The sequence below is a fragment of the Mobula hypostoma genome, chromosome 10 (assembly GCF_963921235.1).
Source record: "Mobula hypostoma chromosome 10, sMobHyp1.1, whole genome shotgun sequence".
NCBI lineage: Eukaryota > Metazoa > Chordata > Chondrichthyes > Myliobatiformes > Myliobatidae > Mobula > Mobula hypostoma.
In genome coordinates, this window is record NC_086106.1 from 135,641,847 (window position 1) to 135,660,005 (window position 18,159).

The following is an 18,159-nucleotide window of genomic DNA, read 5'->3' on the forward strand; positions in this document are numbered from 1 at the left end:
TTTTCTGAATTGAAACCAAATACGTAAGGTATATTTAACTATCGGGTTACAGACCTGTTTGTGGCGTTTCAAATCAAAAGGACGAGAAGAACCTAAAATGGAGCCAAGTGCATAACGTTGAGCAGATTGTAATTCCAATACTACCCATTTAGGAATGGATAGTGTATCTTGGTCAAGTAACCAGAATTTCATGTGTCGAATATTAATTGCCCAATAATAGAATCTAAAGTTAGGTAATGCTAAACCTCCATCTCTCTTAGCTTTCTGTAAACGTATTTTATCCAGTCTCGGGTTTTTATTTTGCCAAATAAATGAAGAAACTTTAGAGTCAACTTTGTCAAAAAAAGATTTTGGAACAAAAATCGGTAATGCCTGAAATACATATAAAAATTTTGGCAGAATAAACATCTTAACTGCATTAATACGACCAATCAAAGTTAAATGTAATGGAGACCATTTAAATGAAAGTTGAGTAATGTGATCAATTAAGGGTAAGAAATTAGTCTTAAATGGATCTTTATGTTTACAAGTAATTTTAATCCCAAGATATGAAAAATAATTATTAATCAATTTAAACGGAAGGTTATGATACAAGAGAAGTTGCTTATTAATCGGGAAAAGTTCACTCTTACTGAGATTTAACTTGTAACCGGAAAAGAGACTGAATTGTGCTAATAAATCTAAAGCAGCAGGGATAGATTTTTGAGGATTAGAAATATATAAAAGTAAGTCATCAGCATAGAGTGATATTTTATGGGACTTTAGGCCCCAAGTTATCCCAATAATATTTGGAGATTCTCGAATAGCAATTGCAAGAGGTTCTAATGCAATATCAAATAATAAAGGACTAAGAGGACAACCTTGTCTGGTACCTCGAGAAAGAGGGAAGAAGGGTGAATTTAAAGAGTTAGTACGAACTGAGGCCATAGGAGAATGATATAACAATTTAATCCAGGATATAAATTTCGAGCTAAAATTACACATTTCAAGCACCTTAAATAAGTAAGGCCATTCTACTCTGTCAAAGGTTTTTTCAGCATCTAAAGAAATAACGCACTCAGGAACGTTTTGTGAAGGAGTGTAGACAATATTTAACAGTGTGCGAATCTTATAGAAAGAGTAACGACCTTTAATAAAACCTGTCTGGTCTTCCGAAATAATATAAGGAAGTGCTTTTTCTAATCTGTTTGCTAATAATTTAGAAAAAATTTTAGAGTCAACATTTAATAAAGATATTGGTCTATAAGATGCACATTGAGCAGGATCTTTATCCTTCTTTAATATTAAAGAAATTGACGCTCTATAGAAGGATTCGGGAAGTTTACCAAGTTTTAATGAAGCCTCCAGAACCCTAAATAACCAAGGGATTAATGAAGGTGCAAAAAATTTATAAAATTCCGTGGAAAACCCATCAGGGCCAGGAGCTTTCCCCGGGTTCATAGAAAAAATAACATTCTTAATCTCATCAGTGGTAATGGAAGTATCTAGCATTGAAGATATATCCTGTGAGATGTTAGAGAAATCTAGGTTATCTAAAAAGTCATTCATATATTTAGAGTCTCGTAAAGACTCTGATTGATATAAGGAGGAATAAAAATCAAAAAAGGATTGATTAATCTCAGCATGATCAAATATCAGTTATCATTTTGATTATAAATCTGATTAATTTGAAATTTAGTATAATTAGTCTTCAACTGATTAGCCAACAGTTTACCAACTTTGTCACTATGTACATAAAATTCACTTCTTGTTTTCTTTAATTGATTTGCAATCGAGGACGAAAGTAATAAACTGTGTTCCATTTGAAGTTCAGTTCTTTGTTTATACAACTTCTCAGAGGGAGCTGTAGCATATTTTTTAATTTCCTTAATCTTGTCCACAATTACCAGCTCCTCTTGCTTCAGCTTCTTCCTCAAAGCAGCAGAGTACGAGATAATCTGACCACGAATATAAGCTTTAAAAGTATCCCAAAGGATGTTCATAGAAATATCTTCTGTATAGTTGATTGTAAAAAAGAGATCAATCTGTTCATTCATAAAGTTAACAAAATCCGAGTCCTGAAGCAACAGCGAATTAAAACGCCATTGTCTATTATTTTGTGTATTGGCCAGTATTTTAATAGAAAGCTTAAGTGGAGCATGATCCGAAATGGTTATAGAGTCATATTCACATTTAACCACTGAAGAAATAAGACGAGTCAATAAAAAAATAATCAATTCTTGAATAGGAATGGTGAACATGTGGGGAAAAAAAAGAAAAATCTTTTTCCTGAGGATGCAAAAAACGCAAAATGTCCGTTGACCCGGAATCAGAGAGGAATAAGTTAATCAAAGTTGCAGATTTATTGCGTAAGGTCCGTAAAGGAACCGAACGGTCCAAAGCTGGAGATAAACAAGTATTAAGACCTCTGCAACACACATCAAAGTTGCTGGTGAACGCAGCAGGCCAAGCAGCATCTGTAGGAAGAGGTGCAGTCGACGTTTCAGGCCGAGACCCTTCGTCAGGACTAACTGAAGGAAGAGTGAGTAAGGGATTTGAAAGTTGGTGGGGGAGGGGGAGATCCAAAATGATAGGAGAAGACAGGAGGGGGAGGGATGGAGCCAAGAGCTGGACAGGTGATTGGCAAAAGGGGATACGAGAGGATCATGGGACAGGAGGTCTGGGAAGAAAGACAAGGGGGGGGGGGAAACCAGAGGATGGGCAAGAGGTATATTCAGAGGGACAGAGGGAGAAAAAGGAGAGTGAGAGAAAGAATGTGTGCATAAAAATGAGTAACAGATGGGGTACGAGGGGGAGGTGGGGCCTTAGCGGAAGTTAGAGAAGTCGATGTTCATGTCATCAGGTTGGAGGCTACCCAGACGCAATATAAGGTGTTGTTCCTCCAACCTGAGTGTGGCTTCATCTTTACAGTAGAGGAGGCCGTGGATAGACATGTCAGAATGGGAATGGGATGTGGAATTAAAATGTGTGGCCACTGGAAGATCCTGCTTTCTCTGGCGGACAGAGCGTAGATGTTCAGCAAAGTGGTCTCCCAGTCTGCGTCGGGTCTTGCCAATATATAAAAAGCCACATCGGGTGCACCGGACGCAGTATATCACCCCAGTCGACTCACAGGTGAAGTGTTGCCTCACCTGGAAGGACTGTTTGGGGCCCTGAGTGGTGGTAAGGGAGGAAGTGTAAGGGCATGTGTAGCACTTGTTCCGCTTACACGGATAAGTGCCAGGAGGGAGATCAGTGGGGAGGGATGGGGGGGACGAATGGACAAGGGAGTTGTGTAGGGAGCGATCCCTGTGGAATGCAGAGAGGGGGGGGAGGGAAAGATGTGCTTAGTGGTGGGATCCCGTTGAAGGTGGCGGAAGTTACGGAGAATAATATGTTGGACCCGGAGGCTGGTGGGGTGGTAGGTGAGGACCAGGGGAACCCTATTCCTAGTGGGGTGGCGGGAGGATGGAGTGAGAGCAGATGTACGTGAAATGGGGGAGATGCGTTTAAGAGCAGAGTTGATAATGGAGAAAGGGAAGCCCCTTTCTTTAAAAAAGGAAGACATCTCCCTTGTCCTGGAATGAAAAGCCTCATCCTGAGAGCAGATGCGGCGGAGATGGAGGAATTGGGAGAAGGGGATGACGTTTTTGCCAGAGACAGGGTGAGAAGAGGAATAGTCCAGATAGCTGTGAGAGTCAGTAGGCTTATAGTAGACATCAGTGGATAAGCTGTCTCCAGAGACAGAGACAGAAAGATCTAGAAAGGGGAGGGAGGTGTCGGAAATGGACCAGGTAAACTTGAGGGCAGGGTGAAAGTTGGAGGCAAAGTTAATAAAGTCAACGAGTTCTGCATGCGTGCAGGAAGCAGTGCCAATGCAGTTAACGAGTTCTGCATGCGTGCAGGAAGCAGCGCCAATGTAGTCAACGAGTTCTGCATGTGTGCAGGAAGCAGCGCCAATGCAGATTAAGATCTCCGCCCCAGATTAGTGAAAACTCATTCAAGTTTGGGAACAGATTAAATAGTGATTTATAAAATTCTGGACAGTCCATGTTGAGAGCATAAATGTTAACCAAAACTACCTTTTTATTAAAGAGTAGACCACTAACCAATAGAAATCTACCATTCGGATCAGAAATAATATCATGTTGTACAAAAGTAACTGAGGGGTCTATAAAAATAGAGACACCTCGAATCTTAGCGTTAGAGTTCGAATGGAAGTGTTGATCTCTCCAAAGTTTAAAAAAACGTAGTCTGTCCCCCCTCCGCACATGGGTCTCTTGTAAGAATAAAACGTGCTTTAAGTCTCCGGAATACTTTAAAAACTTTTTTCCTTTTAATTGGATGATTAAGACCATTAGTATTCCAAGAGACAAAATTAGTAGTAGACTCCATAAACCCTAAAGTCAACCTGCAAAAAAAAGTATTGACAATTGATTCGACCCACGAACCCAGAAAGGGAACAGAACAAACAAGAGATAACGGGAAGGAGAACGCAACCAATGCTTCGGTAATGTAAGTAGCCCAAGAAGAAAAAACTAAAACGTGAAGCCCCTACCACACCCCCCACCCCATGACCCCAAAGCTAAATCTAAAACAGACCAGCCAGAAAGAAGCAAGCACTAGAACTACCCGCATGACTTCCGATAGACGCTCACTAAAAAAAAGTGTAAGTATAAAAAGATCAGCTCAAGTTATAAAACGGTAAAGGAATTAAAAAAAAGTAGACTGATTAAGACAAACACGATATAATACAAAGAAAAGCCAGTAAATATAAAAAAAACTGTAACAAACAACAGACCCTATGATTAAACAAAAAAAAAGAAACGAGATAATTAACATAGACTAGTTAGGAAAAACTACAAAAAGTACATTTGAAAACTACAAAGTTTAAGGCCTCAAAGGAAATACTTAAAATGATGCTGAGGGAATAGCCACCCAGAATCCCCAGGGAAAAAGAAAGGAATGACACATTTGAAAAAAAAGTTTGGCAACCATGTTAATTAAACCGAAAGTATACTTTTCTGCTGTCGTATAAAGCGAAAAAAAAATTAAACCCAACAGATTAACAGCCTCCGATCAAACGGAGATAATTAAAAATTGCGATTAAGATGTTGAAGGTGAAAATTGATCCAGGTAACTCTGGGCATCCGATGGAGAATCAAAAAAACGGGGAGCCCCATCAAGCGTGCGAATCTTTAAACGCACAGGGTAAAGCAGCACTGGTTTTAGATCCATCTTGTAGAGTTCCGACATCACAGATCTGTAATGAATACATTGATCCTGAATCTGTTTGCTGAAGTCTTCCACGAACTGAAAATGAAGATCCAAAAAATCAATGTAACCTTTAGGTCGAGCGAATCAAAGCAATTTCTCCTTGTCTTGATAGTAATGAAATCGTAAAATGACATGCTGAGGTTTATCTGACTTAGAGGAATATGATGGAACTCTGTGAGCCCGATCCAATAATGGTGGTTGGTCAGGAAATACGGTAGGAAATGCATCTTTTAAAAGTTGAGAAAAAAACTTTATAGGGTTCTCAGATTCAGCAGCTTCATGAATACCAATAATTTGAATATTCTGTCGTCGCATTCTGCATTCTAAGTCAGATTTTTTAAAAGTCAGAAAGTCAAGTTTTTTCTTCATTACAGTAATTGTTTCTTCAATTTTCCCCATCTTGAGTTCATTTTGTTGCGTGGATTTTTGAAGATTAAATATAGCAGACTGATATTCCGTGATAGATGTTTGCATTTTATCGATTGCATCGGCAATTTTCTGGAGATTAGTTGAAATTTCCGCACGAATCAGCTCTGTTATAGAGATTGAAATTTCCGTTTGAATTAGATCCGATATAGCTTTCATAGTTAACGGTGGTTCAGTCGGAGGAAGATCGGTACCTTTCGGTCTAACTGGAGGTTTGCCGTCTTTCCCGTTCTTAGACACAGCAGACCTTAAAAACATCCGAATATCAAAAAACACAATTTGTTTCAAAGTATTATAAAAGTCGGTGCCTTAATGGTTAGCTTAAATGTAGCTGATCATAGGAAAAAAACTCAGAGGTAATGGAGTGAGTCAAGAACACGACTTCACTCCATGAGCTCTACCGTAAGTCCGATCAGGACTCAATACCTCATAATACTTCATTTAAGTTCCTCGTAATTTTCCAAATTCTTGATCTTCTTGCCAACGTACCCAAAATGAGTTAATTACTGTGGTCTCTTTGAGTTGTATTCATGCAATGGGATGTTGATTGCATTCATGCACATGCAGACATCTATCAGTCAATTGGGTATTGCCTGGTCTGCAATTTACTCTAAAATGCAGCTCCAGGAGGATCATTTTAAATTAGAGGTGACATATGGTAAGAAAATGTTGAATCTTTCTGGGTGGAGTTAAGAAACTGCAAGGGGTGAAAAAAACATTACAGGAATCGTATATAGACCTCCAAATAGTTGCCAAGATGTAGGCTTGAGATAGCAAAGGGTGCTGGAAAGGGCTTGTAATAAGGGTAATGTCACAATTGCAATGCACGGGGACTGGGAAAATCAGGTTGGTGTTGTATGGCAAGAAAGGGAATTTGTTGAATGCCTACGAGATGACATTTTAGAGCAGCTTTGCTCGAGCCTACTTGGGGAAAGGCTATTTTAGATTGGGTGTTATGTAATAACACAGATCTTGCTAGTCAGCTTAACGTAAAGCAACCCTTAGGAGGCAGTGATTATAATATGATTCAAGTATACTGCAATTTGAGAGGGAGAAGCACAATTCAGATGTATTAGTATTGGAGTGGAATAGAGGGAATTACAGAGGCATCAGAGGGGAGCTTTCCCAGATGTATTGGAGGGGGATACTGGCGGGGATAAACAAGACACGAGCAGAATTAGGCTATTTGGCCCATCGAGTCTGTTCCGCCATTCAGTCATGGCTGATCCTTTTTTTTCCCCCTACTCAGCCCCACCCGGCCTTCTCCCCATAACCTTTGAGGCCATGTCCAGTCAAGAACCTATCAAGCTCTGCCTTAAGTACACCCAACAAACTGGCCTCTGATCCTATACACCCCCACCATAGGAAATATCTTCTCCACATCCACTCTATCAAGGCCTTTCACCATAGGATAGGTTTCAATAAGGTCCATCCTCATTCTTCTAAGTTCCAGCAAGAAAAAGCCCGGAGCTATCAAATGCTCCCCATTTGATAGGCCTTTCAATAACACAATCATTTTCGTGAAACTCCCCTGCACCCTTGCCGATAGCAGCACATTTTTTCTTAAATAAGACCATAAGCCATGGGGGCAGAATTAGGCCATTTGGCCCATCGAGTCTGCTCCGCCATTCAATCATGGCTGATCCTTTTTTCCCCCTACTCAGCCCCACTCCCTGCCTTCTCCCCGTTACCTTTGGAGCTATGTGCAAATGAAAACCTATCAAGCTCTGCCTTAAATACAGCTAACGACCTGGCCTCCACAGCTACCTGTGATAATAAGATTCACAAATTCACTGCCCACTGGCTAAAGAAATTTCTTAGCATCTCTGTTTTAAATGGACAGCCCTCTATCCTGAGGCTGTGCCCTCTTGTCCTAGACTCCCCCGCCCCCCCCCCCACGATGAGAAACATCCTTTCCACATATACCATGTCTAGACCTTTCAACATCCGAAAGGTTTCAATGAAATCTCCCCTTATCCTTCTAAGTTCTGGTGAATACAGACCCAGAGCCATTAAAATGTTCCTTTTATTCCTGGAGTCATCCTTGTGAACCTCCTCTAGACCCTCTCCAATGCCAGCACATCTTTTCTAAGATGAGGGGCCCAAAACTGTTCACAATACTCAAATTGAGGCCTCACCAGTGCCTTATAAAACCTCAGCATCACATCCCTGCTCTTGTATTCTGGAAATGAATGCTAACATTGCATTTGCCTTCCTCACCATTGACTCTTCCTGCAAGTTAATCTTTAGGTTGTTCTGCACAAGGTCTCCCATGTCCCCTTGCATCACAGATTCTTGGATTTTCTCCCCATTTAGAAAAGTCTGCCTGTTTATTTCTTCTATGGAAGTGCATGACCATGCATTTTCCAACATTGCATTTCATTTGTCACTTTGTTGCACATTCTCCTAATCTGTTTTAAGTCATTCTGTGGCCTACCTATTTCCCCAACACTACCTGCCCCTCCACCGATCTTCGTATTGTCTGAAAACTTGCCAACACCGACCTCTGCGGAACACTACTAGTCATTGATAGACAACCAGAAAGGGATTCTGTTGTTCCCACTCGCTGCCTCCTACCAATCAGTTAATGATCTAACTTTGCTGTAGTACCTTGAGCTCTTAACTTGGTAAGCAGCCTCATGTGTGGCACCTTGTCAAAGGCCTTCTGGAAGTCCAAATATATAACATCCACTGCATCCCCTTTATCTATTCTATTTGTAATCTCCTCAATGAATTCCAACAGGTTTGTCAGGCAAAATGTTCCCTTAAGGAAACCACGCTGGCTTTGTCCTATCTTGTCATGTGTCACCAAGTACTCCATAACCTCATCCTTAACAATTGATTCTAACATCTTCCCAACCACTGTGGTTAGTCTAACTGGTCTATAATTTCCTTTCTGCTGCCTTCCTCCTTTTTTAAAGAGTGGAGTGACATTTGCAATTTTCCAGTCCTCTGGCACCATGCCAGAGTCCATTACTAGTGCCTCCCCAATCTCTACCGCCATCTCTTTCAGAACCCTAGAATGCAGTTTATCTAGTCCAGGTGACTTACAGACCCTTAGGTCTTTAAGCTTTTTGAGCACCTTCTCTCTTGTAACTTCTCTTCCCTCACACCCTTCAACCTGTGGCACACTGAATGTGTCTTCCACAGTGAAGTCTGATGCAAAATACTCATTTAGTTCACCTGCCATCTTTGTTCCCCGTTATTATTTCTCCAGCCTCATTTTCTTGTGGTCCTATAACCTCTCTCATCTCTTTTATTTTTTACGTACTTGGAAAAGTTTTACTATACACTTTGATATTGTGATATTGTTTGCTAGCTTGCCTTCTTTCATATTTCATCTCTTCCCTCCTAATGATTCTTTCAGTTGTTCTCCGTAGGGTTTTAAAAGCTTCCCAAACCTCTGTATTTCCAGTAATTTTGCTTTGTTGTATGCCCTCTCTTTTGCTTTTAGATTAGCTTTGACTTCTTTTGTCAGCTCTGGTTGTACTATTTTGCCGTTTGAGTATTTCTTTTCTTTTGGAATGCATCTATCCTGCACCTTCCTCATTCTTCCTAGAAACTCACGCCATTACTGCTCTGCTGTCTTTCCTTCCAGCAACTCCTTCCAATTTACTTTGGCCAACTCTTCTCTCGTACCACTGTGATGGCAGTACAGAGGTGGCTGAAGTTTCTGCGAATAGTTCACAAGGCACAGAATAGATATGTCACACAGAAGTTGTTCTCAGATGGCAGGACTAGACAACTGTGGCTGACAAAGGAAGTTAATGTCTGTATAAAAGCTAAGGAAAGGGCATATAAGGGAGTGAAAGTGAGTGGGAAGTTGGATGATTGGGAAGCTTTTAAAATCCAACAGAAGGCAACTAAAAGAGCTATAGGGAAAAGATGAAATATGAGGACAAACTATGCAATAATATAAAGCAGCATACTAAACCATTTTTCAGTTATATATAGAATAAAAGGGAGGTGAGAGTTGATATTGGGCCACTGGAAAATGATGCTGGTAATGTAGTAATGGGGGACAAAGAAATGACAGATGAACTTAATAAGTACTTTGTTTCAGTCTTTACTGTGGAAGACACTAGCTGTGTATGCCAGAGGTCAGTGAGTGTCAGGGAGCAGGAGTGGGTGCCATTGCTATTTTAAAGGAAAAAAAAGTGCCAGGCAAACTAAGGTCTTAAGGTGGACAAGTCACCTGGACCAGATGAACTACATCTGAGAGTCCTGAGAGAGGTTGCTGAAGAAATAATGAATGCATTGGTCATGATCTTTCAAGAATCACTTCATTCTGGCAAGGTCCCAGATGATTGGAAGATTGCAAATGTCACTCCCCTCTTTAAGAAAGGTGGAAGACAAAAGAGAGGACATTATATGCCAGTTAGCCTAACCTCAGTGGTTGGGAAAGTGTTGGAGTCCATTATTACGGCTGGGGTTTCGGGGCACTTGGAGACTAATGATACAATAAGTCATAGGCATCATGGTTTCTGTAAAGGGAAATCTTGCGTGGCAAATCTGTTAAAGAGTTCTTCGAGAAAGTAATAAGCAGGGTGGGCAAAGGAGAGGCAGTGGATGTCATTTACTTAGATTTTCAGAAGGTGTTTGATAAGGTGCAACTCGTGTCTACTTAACTAGATAAAATCCTATGGTGTGACAGGAAAGATACTGGCATGGATAAAGGAATGGCTGACAGGCAGGAGGCAGCGAGTGGGAATAAAGGGAGCCCTTTTCTGATTGGCTGCCAGTGACTAGTGGTGTTCCTCAGGGGTCAGTATTGAGACCACTACTTTTCATATTGTTTATCAGTGTTTTGGATAATGGAATTGATGGCTTTGTGGCAAAGTTTGTGGATGATACGAAGATAGGTGGAGGGGTAGGTAGTGCGTTTTGGTAAAAGGAACAATGATGCAGACTATTATCTAAATGGGGAGAAAATTCAAACATCAGAGGTGCAAAGGGACTTGGGAGTCCTCGTGCAAGATTCCCAAAAGGTAATTCACAGGTTGAGTGGGTGGTAAATAAGACAAATGCAATGTTGGCATTTATTTCAAGGGGAATGGAAGATAAAAAGAAGGAGATAAGGCTACACATAAAAAAGGAACTCAGCAGGCTGGGCAGCATCTATGAAAAAAAAGTATAGTTGGCAAGCCCCTTCAGCAGGACTGGAGATGAGGAGTAGATGTAAAAGGTCGGGGGAGGGTTGAGAGAAGCACAAAGTGATAGGTGAAACCAGGAGGGGAGGGATGAAATAAAGAGCTGAGAAGTTGATTGGTGAAAGAGATGCATGGTTGGAGAAGCGGGGAGTCTGATAGGAGAGGACAGAAGGCCATGGAGCAAAGAAAAAGGGGAAGGTGCACCAAAGGGAGCTGATGGGTAGGCAAGGAGATGAGGAGAGAGCAGAAAAGGAGATGGGGAATGGTGAAGGGAGCGGGGGGGAGTGGCATTACCAGAAGTTCGAGAAGTTCATGCCATCAGTTTGGAGACTACCCAGAAGGAATATAAACTGTTGTTCCTCCAACCTGAGTGTGGCCTCATCGCAACAGTAGAGCAGGCCATAGATTGACATATCGGAATGGGAAGTGCAATTAAAATGGGTGGCCACTGCGAGATCCTGCTTCTTCCGGCGGACAGAGTGTAGATACTTGGCTGAAGCTTATAAGACACTGGTCAGGCTGCACTTGGAGTACTTCAACAGTTGTATACTTTATTGTCGCCAAACAATTGGTACTAGAACGTACAATCATCACAGCGATATTTGATTCTGCACTTCCCACTCCCTGGATTACAAATATTAAAGATATTAGAAATAGTTAAAATTAATGAATATTAAAAATTTAAATTATAAATCATAAATAGAACATAGAAAAATGGGAAGTAAGGTAGTGCAAAAAAAACCGAGAGGCAGGTCCGGATATTTGGAGGGTACGGCCCAGATCCGGGTCAGGATCCGTTCAGCAGTCTTATCACAGTTGGAAAGAAACTGTTCCCAAATCTGGCCGTACGAGTCTTCAAGCTTCTGAGCCTTCTCCTGGAGGGAAGAGGGACGAGAAGTGTGTTGGCTGGGTGGGTCGTGTCCTTGATTATCCTGGCAGCACTGCTCCGACAGCGTGCGGTGTAAAGTGAGTCCACGGATGGAAGATTGGTTTGTGTGATGTGCTGCGCCATGTTCACGATCTTCTGCAGCTTCTTCCGGTCTTGGACAGGACAACTTCCATACCAGGTTGTGATGCACCCTAGAAGAAGACTTTCTACGGTGCATCTATAAAAATTAGTGAGGGTTTTAGGGGACAGGCCAAATTTCTTCAGTTTTCTCAGGAAGTAAAGGCGCTGGTGGGCCTTCTTGGCAGTGGACTCTGCTTGGTTGGACCAAGTCAGGTCATTTGTGATATTGACCCCAAGGAACTTAAAGCTTTTGACCTGTTCCACTTGCGCACCACCGATGTAAATTGGGTTGTGCGGTCCGCTACTCCTTCTGAAGTCAACAACCAATTCCTTCGTCTTGCTGACGTTGAGGGATAGGTTATTGTCTTCGCACCATGCCACCAGGTTCTTAATTTCCTCTCTGTACTCAAACTCATCATTACCGGAGATATGGCCTACAATTGTTGTGTCATCAGCAAACTTATATATTGAGTTTGTTGGAAACTTGACTACACAGTCCTGAGTGTACAGTGAGTACAGCAGGGGGCTGAGTACACAGCCTTGTGGGGCACCGGTGCTCAGGGTGATTGTAGAGGAGAGCTTGTCCCCTATTTTTTTTTTAATTTTATTTTTATTTGGATAAGGAATTCACAATTATCATGTACTTTTTTCACACATATAACCTTTTCCATTTTTTTATATGTATAAAACTACAATTATTTATACATTCTTAAGTACACATTGAGATGATATAAAAGGAAAATAAACATTTAAATAGATAATTATGTACTGTGGTAAATCTAACCTATTAGGCTAAGTAATGAAATTAGTTGTTAAGAAAAATGGTAATAATAGTTTCCATACAACCCTTCTGGACCATTTCCACTGGTCCAAAATGTTGCATACAAGCCTATATACCAACCATTGTAGGTGTTTATATCCCAATTTGTTCGTGCTTGTTCCTGCCCGCAGACATAATTATCCAATCCCTATGTACTTATTTACTTAATTTTTTCATTTTTTTTTTATCCCTTTACTTGTGTTAATTCTCTATTTTCCAAAAAAAAAATAAACATTTAGACTAGGGGTGCTTACGTTAGCAATATTACTGTGTTGATGAGAAGAGCAATATAAATCATTAGGAGAGTCATCTAAAGTCTGCTCGCATTGGGGTTATATATTCAATCCATTTATTCCAGATTTGATAAAATGTTTCTTTTTGAGTTCTCAGGGAGTAAGTCAACTTTTCCATTTTAAATATTTCCAAGATAATTTCGTACCAATCTTCTAATGTAGGTGGTATTGGATTTAGCCATTTTCTAGTGATTGATTTCTTACTTGCCGCTAAGAGGGCCTGCAGCAACTTTATATCTTCCTTCTGTTCAAGGAACAATACATGCCCCAAATAGAGCGTCTCAAAGTTCAGAGCTATCTGGGACCTAAGTACCTTAACTAATGTTCTATGAATACCTTCCCAAAATAGACTTAATTTAGGGCAATCCCAGAAAATATGAAAATGATTTGCCTCCTTGGAGCCGCACCTTCTCCAACACATCACATTTGTATCTTTATATTTTTCCTGATATGGGGTCTTGAAGTATCTTATAATGTTTTTCCAACAATGTTCTCTCCAAGTCAAAGAATTAGTCGAGGACCATTGAAAGCTGCAGATTTTCCCCCAAGCCTCCTCTGAAAGTACCAACCCCGCTTCTTTCTCCCACTTCTCTTTAATATACAGTGTATTTACATTTTTAGCATGGGAGAGTGCATTATATAGGTGAGAAACTGATTTACTAGGTATTGAACTGCAAGCTGAATTCAGAATCTTGAAAAATTCTAATTCTACTGTTGATAGGTCTGTATATCTACAACTCCGGTTAACATAGTTTCGTATTTGAAGGTACCTAAAAAAAGTCATTATGTTCTAGGCCATGTTTGTCCTTCAGGATTTGGAAACTTTGTAATACTCTTTTATCTATAAATGAGAGGTAGGTTGTAAGACCTTTCTTTATCTATAGCTCAAATCTTTTATCTCCTCTGTTGGGAAGGAATTTGGTATCATATGCACACCATCTAAAGAGTTTTAACATGTTATTAATTCCACATGAATTAACCACCTTCTGCCATACTTTTAATGTAAGATTTATCCAAGCATTATTAAATTTTTCCAACTGGGCCATCAATCCTTTGTCAGCTATTGAGGCCTGAAGAGGAAAACTGTCAACTAATCCAAATTCTATTTCCTTCCATCTAGCCTTATATTCCCTATTACACCAATATAACAGAGGGGTTATCTGTGAGGCATAAAAATAATTTCTCAGGCAAGGAAGAACCATACCTCCTCCTTCCTTCCCTAACTGTAAGGTGTTATATCGAATTCTAGGTTTCCTTCCTTGCCAAATGCGGGAAATCCATTTGTCCCATTCCCTGAATTGATTATCATCCACCTCCACTGGTAAAGTACGGAAAAGATACAATAACCGAGGAAGAATATTCATTTTTATAGTATTTATCCTTGAATTTAAACTTAAAAAGGGGATAAGATTCCATCTATGCATATCTGCTTTTATCTCTGAGATTAATGGCCCATAATTTACCTGTGACAGTGTTGAAAGATCCTTCGGCAGGGTTATTCCTAAATATTTTAATGATTTAGCTTCCCACTTAAGATCGTATGTATCCTGCAATTTTTTGGATGGTGTATAATTTAGGGACATAACCTGCGTTTTCTTTACATTTATTTTATAACCTGATATTTTCCCAAAGTCATCCAACAGTGTAAACAATCCTATGAATGATTTTTCTGGTTCACTCAGATAGACCAAAACATCATCTGCGAATAACGCCACTTTCTGTTCAATCCCTGCCACCTTGATACCTTTTACGATTTCGCTCCGTCTTATTAGTTGGGCAAGTGGTTCAATATATAGCGCAAAAAGGAGAGGAGAAATTGGGCATCCCTGTCTAGTGCCTCTCTCTAAAATGAAGGAGTCAGAGAGGTCCCCATTTATCTTAATTCGGGCTGTAGGGCTGTAGGTTTACTTTAATAAACCTTTCTTGAAAGCCGAATCTTCCTAACACTCTGTATAGGAATGCCCAACTAACCAAATCAAAAGCTTTCTCAGCGTCCAATCCTACTACCATTGTCTCTGTCTCGTTCTTATTAACCTGTTCTAATATGTGCAGAGTTCTCCTTATGTTGTCCTGTGTTTGTCTTTGTTGAATAAATCCAGTCTGGTCTAAATGGATTAGGCCAGGTAAAAGCTTTTCCAATCTGCGCGCTAATATAGATGTAAATAGTTTGTAATCTAAATTAACACTAATTGGCCGATAATTGCCACATTCTAGTTTATCTTTACCCTCTTTAGGAATAATTGAAATAATCGCTTCTCTCCAGGAAGGTGGAGTTTCTCCTTTCTGCAAGATCCAATTAAAGGTGTTAAGTAGTAATGGGGTTAACTGTATCTTCAGGGTCTTGTACCACTCTGAGGTAAACCCATCGGAACCCGGGGACTTTCCAACCTTTAACCTAGAGATGGCCATGTTCAGTTCTTTGACAGTTACTGGTTCTAATAAACTTTCATTTTGTAAATCTGTAAGTTTAGGTAGATCTAAAAAATTCAATACACTGTCTATATAGGGCTCATTGGGGGCCCGGGGTTGGGAGTACAGCTCTCGATAATATGGTTCAAAACTCTCTTGAATTTTCCCTATTGTACTCTCCACAAGCTTTGTCTTTGGATTCTTTATTTTATGAATTGTATTGTCTGCTTGTTGTTTTCGTAATTCATATGCTAATAATCTAGCTGATTTACCTCCTACTTCATAATTCTTTTGTCTCAGGTAAAGAAAATTTCTTTGAGTTTCCAACGTATAAATATCATCAATTTCACTTTGCAATTTCCTAATTTCCTGTTTTCGATTTGAATTACTTTTGTTGCTATCTACAACTTGAAGTTGTTTTAATTTTCCTTGAAGGTCTGCTAATTTTTGTGCATTGATTTTTTTCATGTGAGTAGTAATGGAAATAATTTTCCCTCTCAGTACAGCTTTCAATGTATCCCATAAAATCACTGGTGATGTTTCTCCCGTGTCATTAAGGTCTAGATATTCTTTGATTTCTCCCCTTAATCTCTCCATTACTTTCGGGTTATTGGGTATATGTGAGTTTAGCCTCCATAGTGTTTTCCTCATTTTCCTTTCCAGGATTAGAGACATAGAGACCGGGCTATGATCCGACAGATCAATTGTTGCAATATTACAGTTTTTTTATCCTGAGTCTATCTGTATTAAAGATAAAGAAATAGTCTATCGTTGAATAGGCTGAATGAGGGAAAGAGTAATATGTATAATCTTTACTAGTAGGGTGTAATTCCCTCCAGACATCTATAATTCCCAACTCCTCCATCAATGAATTCACTTTTCGAGTCAGAGGTTTATTCTGAGTAACTATTCTTGAAGAATCTAATATAGGATTTAATCTAATATTAAAATCCCCTCCACAAATTACTACCCCTCGAGAACTGACCATTAGGTCAAAAATGTGTCTATAAAATGACCATTCACTACCTGGAGGAGCATAAACATTCAGCAATGTTATTTCTGTACCTTCTATTCTTCCTGTGATTTTTACAAACTGTCCTTCTTTGTCTCTAGTCTCTGAAATATGTTCATAATTAAGAGTACTTGATATTAAAGTAGCTACCCCTCTTTTGTGACTCAATTTATATGATGAATAAAATACATGCTTAAAGCCCATTCTTTTTAATTTTCCATGTTCAGATTGGCTCATATGTGTTTCCTGGAGGAAAGCTATTTGTGCCCTCTCTTTTTTCAATTTAGACATAATCTTATTTCTTTTAATTGGATTCAAAACCCCATTAACATTATAGGAAATTATTTTTACCAATTCAGTTTGCATTTTTCTCTAGTAGAAAAAAAGCACTCTCCTTTTCTAATCAAACAGTAAGCAATCCCTTCTCAACAGTAAACCAAGACATATAACCACACCCTAGACATTTCTGAACGTATAACATTTGAAAATTTTTCCCGACTTCCCACAGTGAGGCCTGAGCACCGACCCGCCTCAGTTCAGAGGGATAACCTCTATCTTCACCCTGTGTTAGAGGGCCCTCAGCAGTTTGAATAATCATAGAGAATTTTCTCCTATTTATGTCTCGACCATATTGCTATCATTCAAGTTATTCCGCCTAGTTTATTTTCAGTTACCAGTTTTCATTTTACTTTTAAATCCGATTTACTCTTTTCAGTCATTTCTCTTAATTAATCTGTACTCTCTGCACATTCGCGTCTGAATATTTGCAGCTTTTCCTTGTAGGTTGACACTCTGGTTCGAGTGGAGCGTCCTCGCCCCACTAACTGCCACGACTTCTGCCGAATCCTCTCCAGTAGCGACTCCGGTTGGGTGATAACTTTAATAGGTAGTCCCCGGTCCGCCAGGTCCAACGTTGCCTCCTCCACCGTAGCGTAAGTTTTTGTCCCTTCGTCGTAAAAGACTCTCAGCCGAGCTGGATACAGGGTCTGGAATCTGATGTTGTTTTCCTTCAGGACTCTCCGTGTTTCCGTATATTCCTTCCGTCTGGCAAGAATCCCTGGTGCGTAGTCGTGGTCTAAACTGATTTTGCAGTTGTTCCACATGAAACCTTTCTTTTGCCATGCTCATTTAAGCACCTCTTCCTTCGTTCTGTAACTGAGAAATCTGATCAGAATCGATCTGGGCTGGGCGCCTGCCGGAGGCTGTGGTGCCAACGCGCGGTGAGCCCTTTCTATCTGTAGGTCTTTTGCGGCCGGTATATCAAGGTTCTCTCTAAGCAGCTTCTCCACGAAGGGAATCATCAATCCGGGTTTACCTTCGGTTCCTTCGGGAACTCCGTAGATCCTCACATTTTCCCTTCTTGAGCGGCCTCCTTGATCTATTAGTTTCCACTGGAGCTGGTCTTGTAGCTTCAGCATTTCTGCTATCACTTCCTCGGCGTTTTGTAGCTTCTCTTCAATTCCAACAATCCTCGCTTCGGCTTCATCTATCTGCGAGTTAGTTTTTACTATTTCTCCTTTAATATCTTCCAGCTGTTTGCTGTTATCTTGTCGGAACTCGCGAATCTCTCCGAGAATCAAAGACAGAGTCACCGATGCCCCCTCATTATCTCCGTCCTGGCTTGCCGTGGGGGAGCTAGGCCCGTCGCCTTGCTGCGTCTCTTTATGTTTATCAGCCTTCGAAGCAGACTTTTTATTCTTGTTCTTAGACATCATCCTTGCCCCTTTTATTAATATAGTTATGCAATATTAAGTATTTGTCTAAATTCGATTTTGGGGCAGTTT

General features: G+C 40.2%; 1 protein-coding gene across 2 annotated transcripts in view; it reads left to right on the plus strand.

Moving 5' to 3' along the window:
• The window catches only part of LOC134353191 (glypican-4-like), a 201,182-nt gene that overhangs the window by 19,925 nt on the left and 163,098 nt on the right, over positions 1 to 18,159 (plus strand). The gene's annotated exons all lie outside the window — the stretch shown is intronic.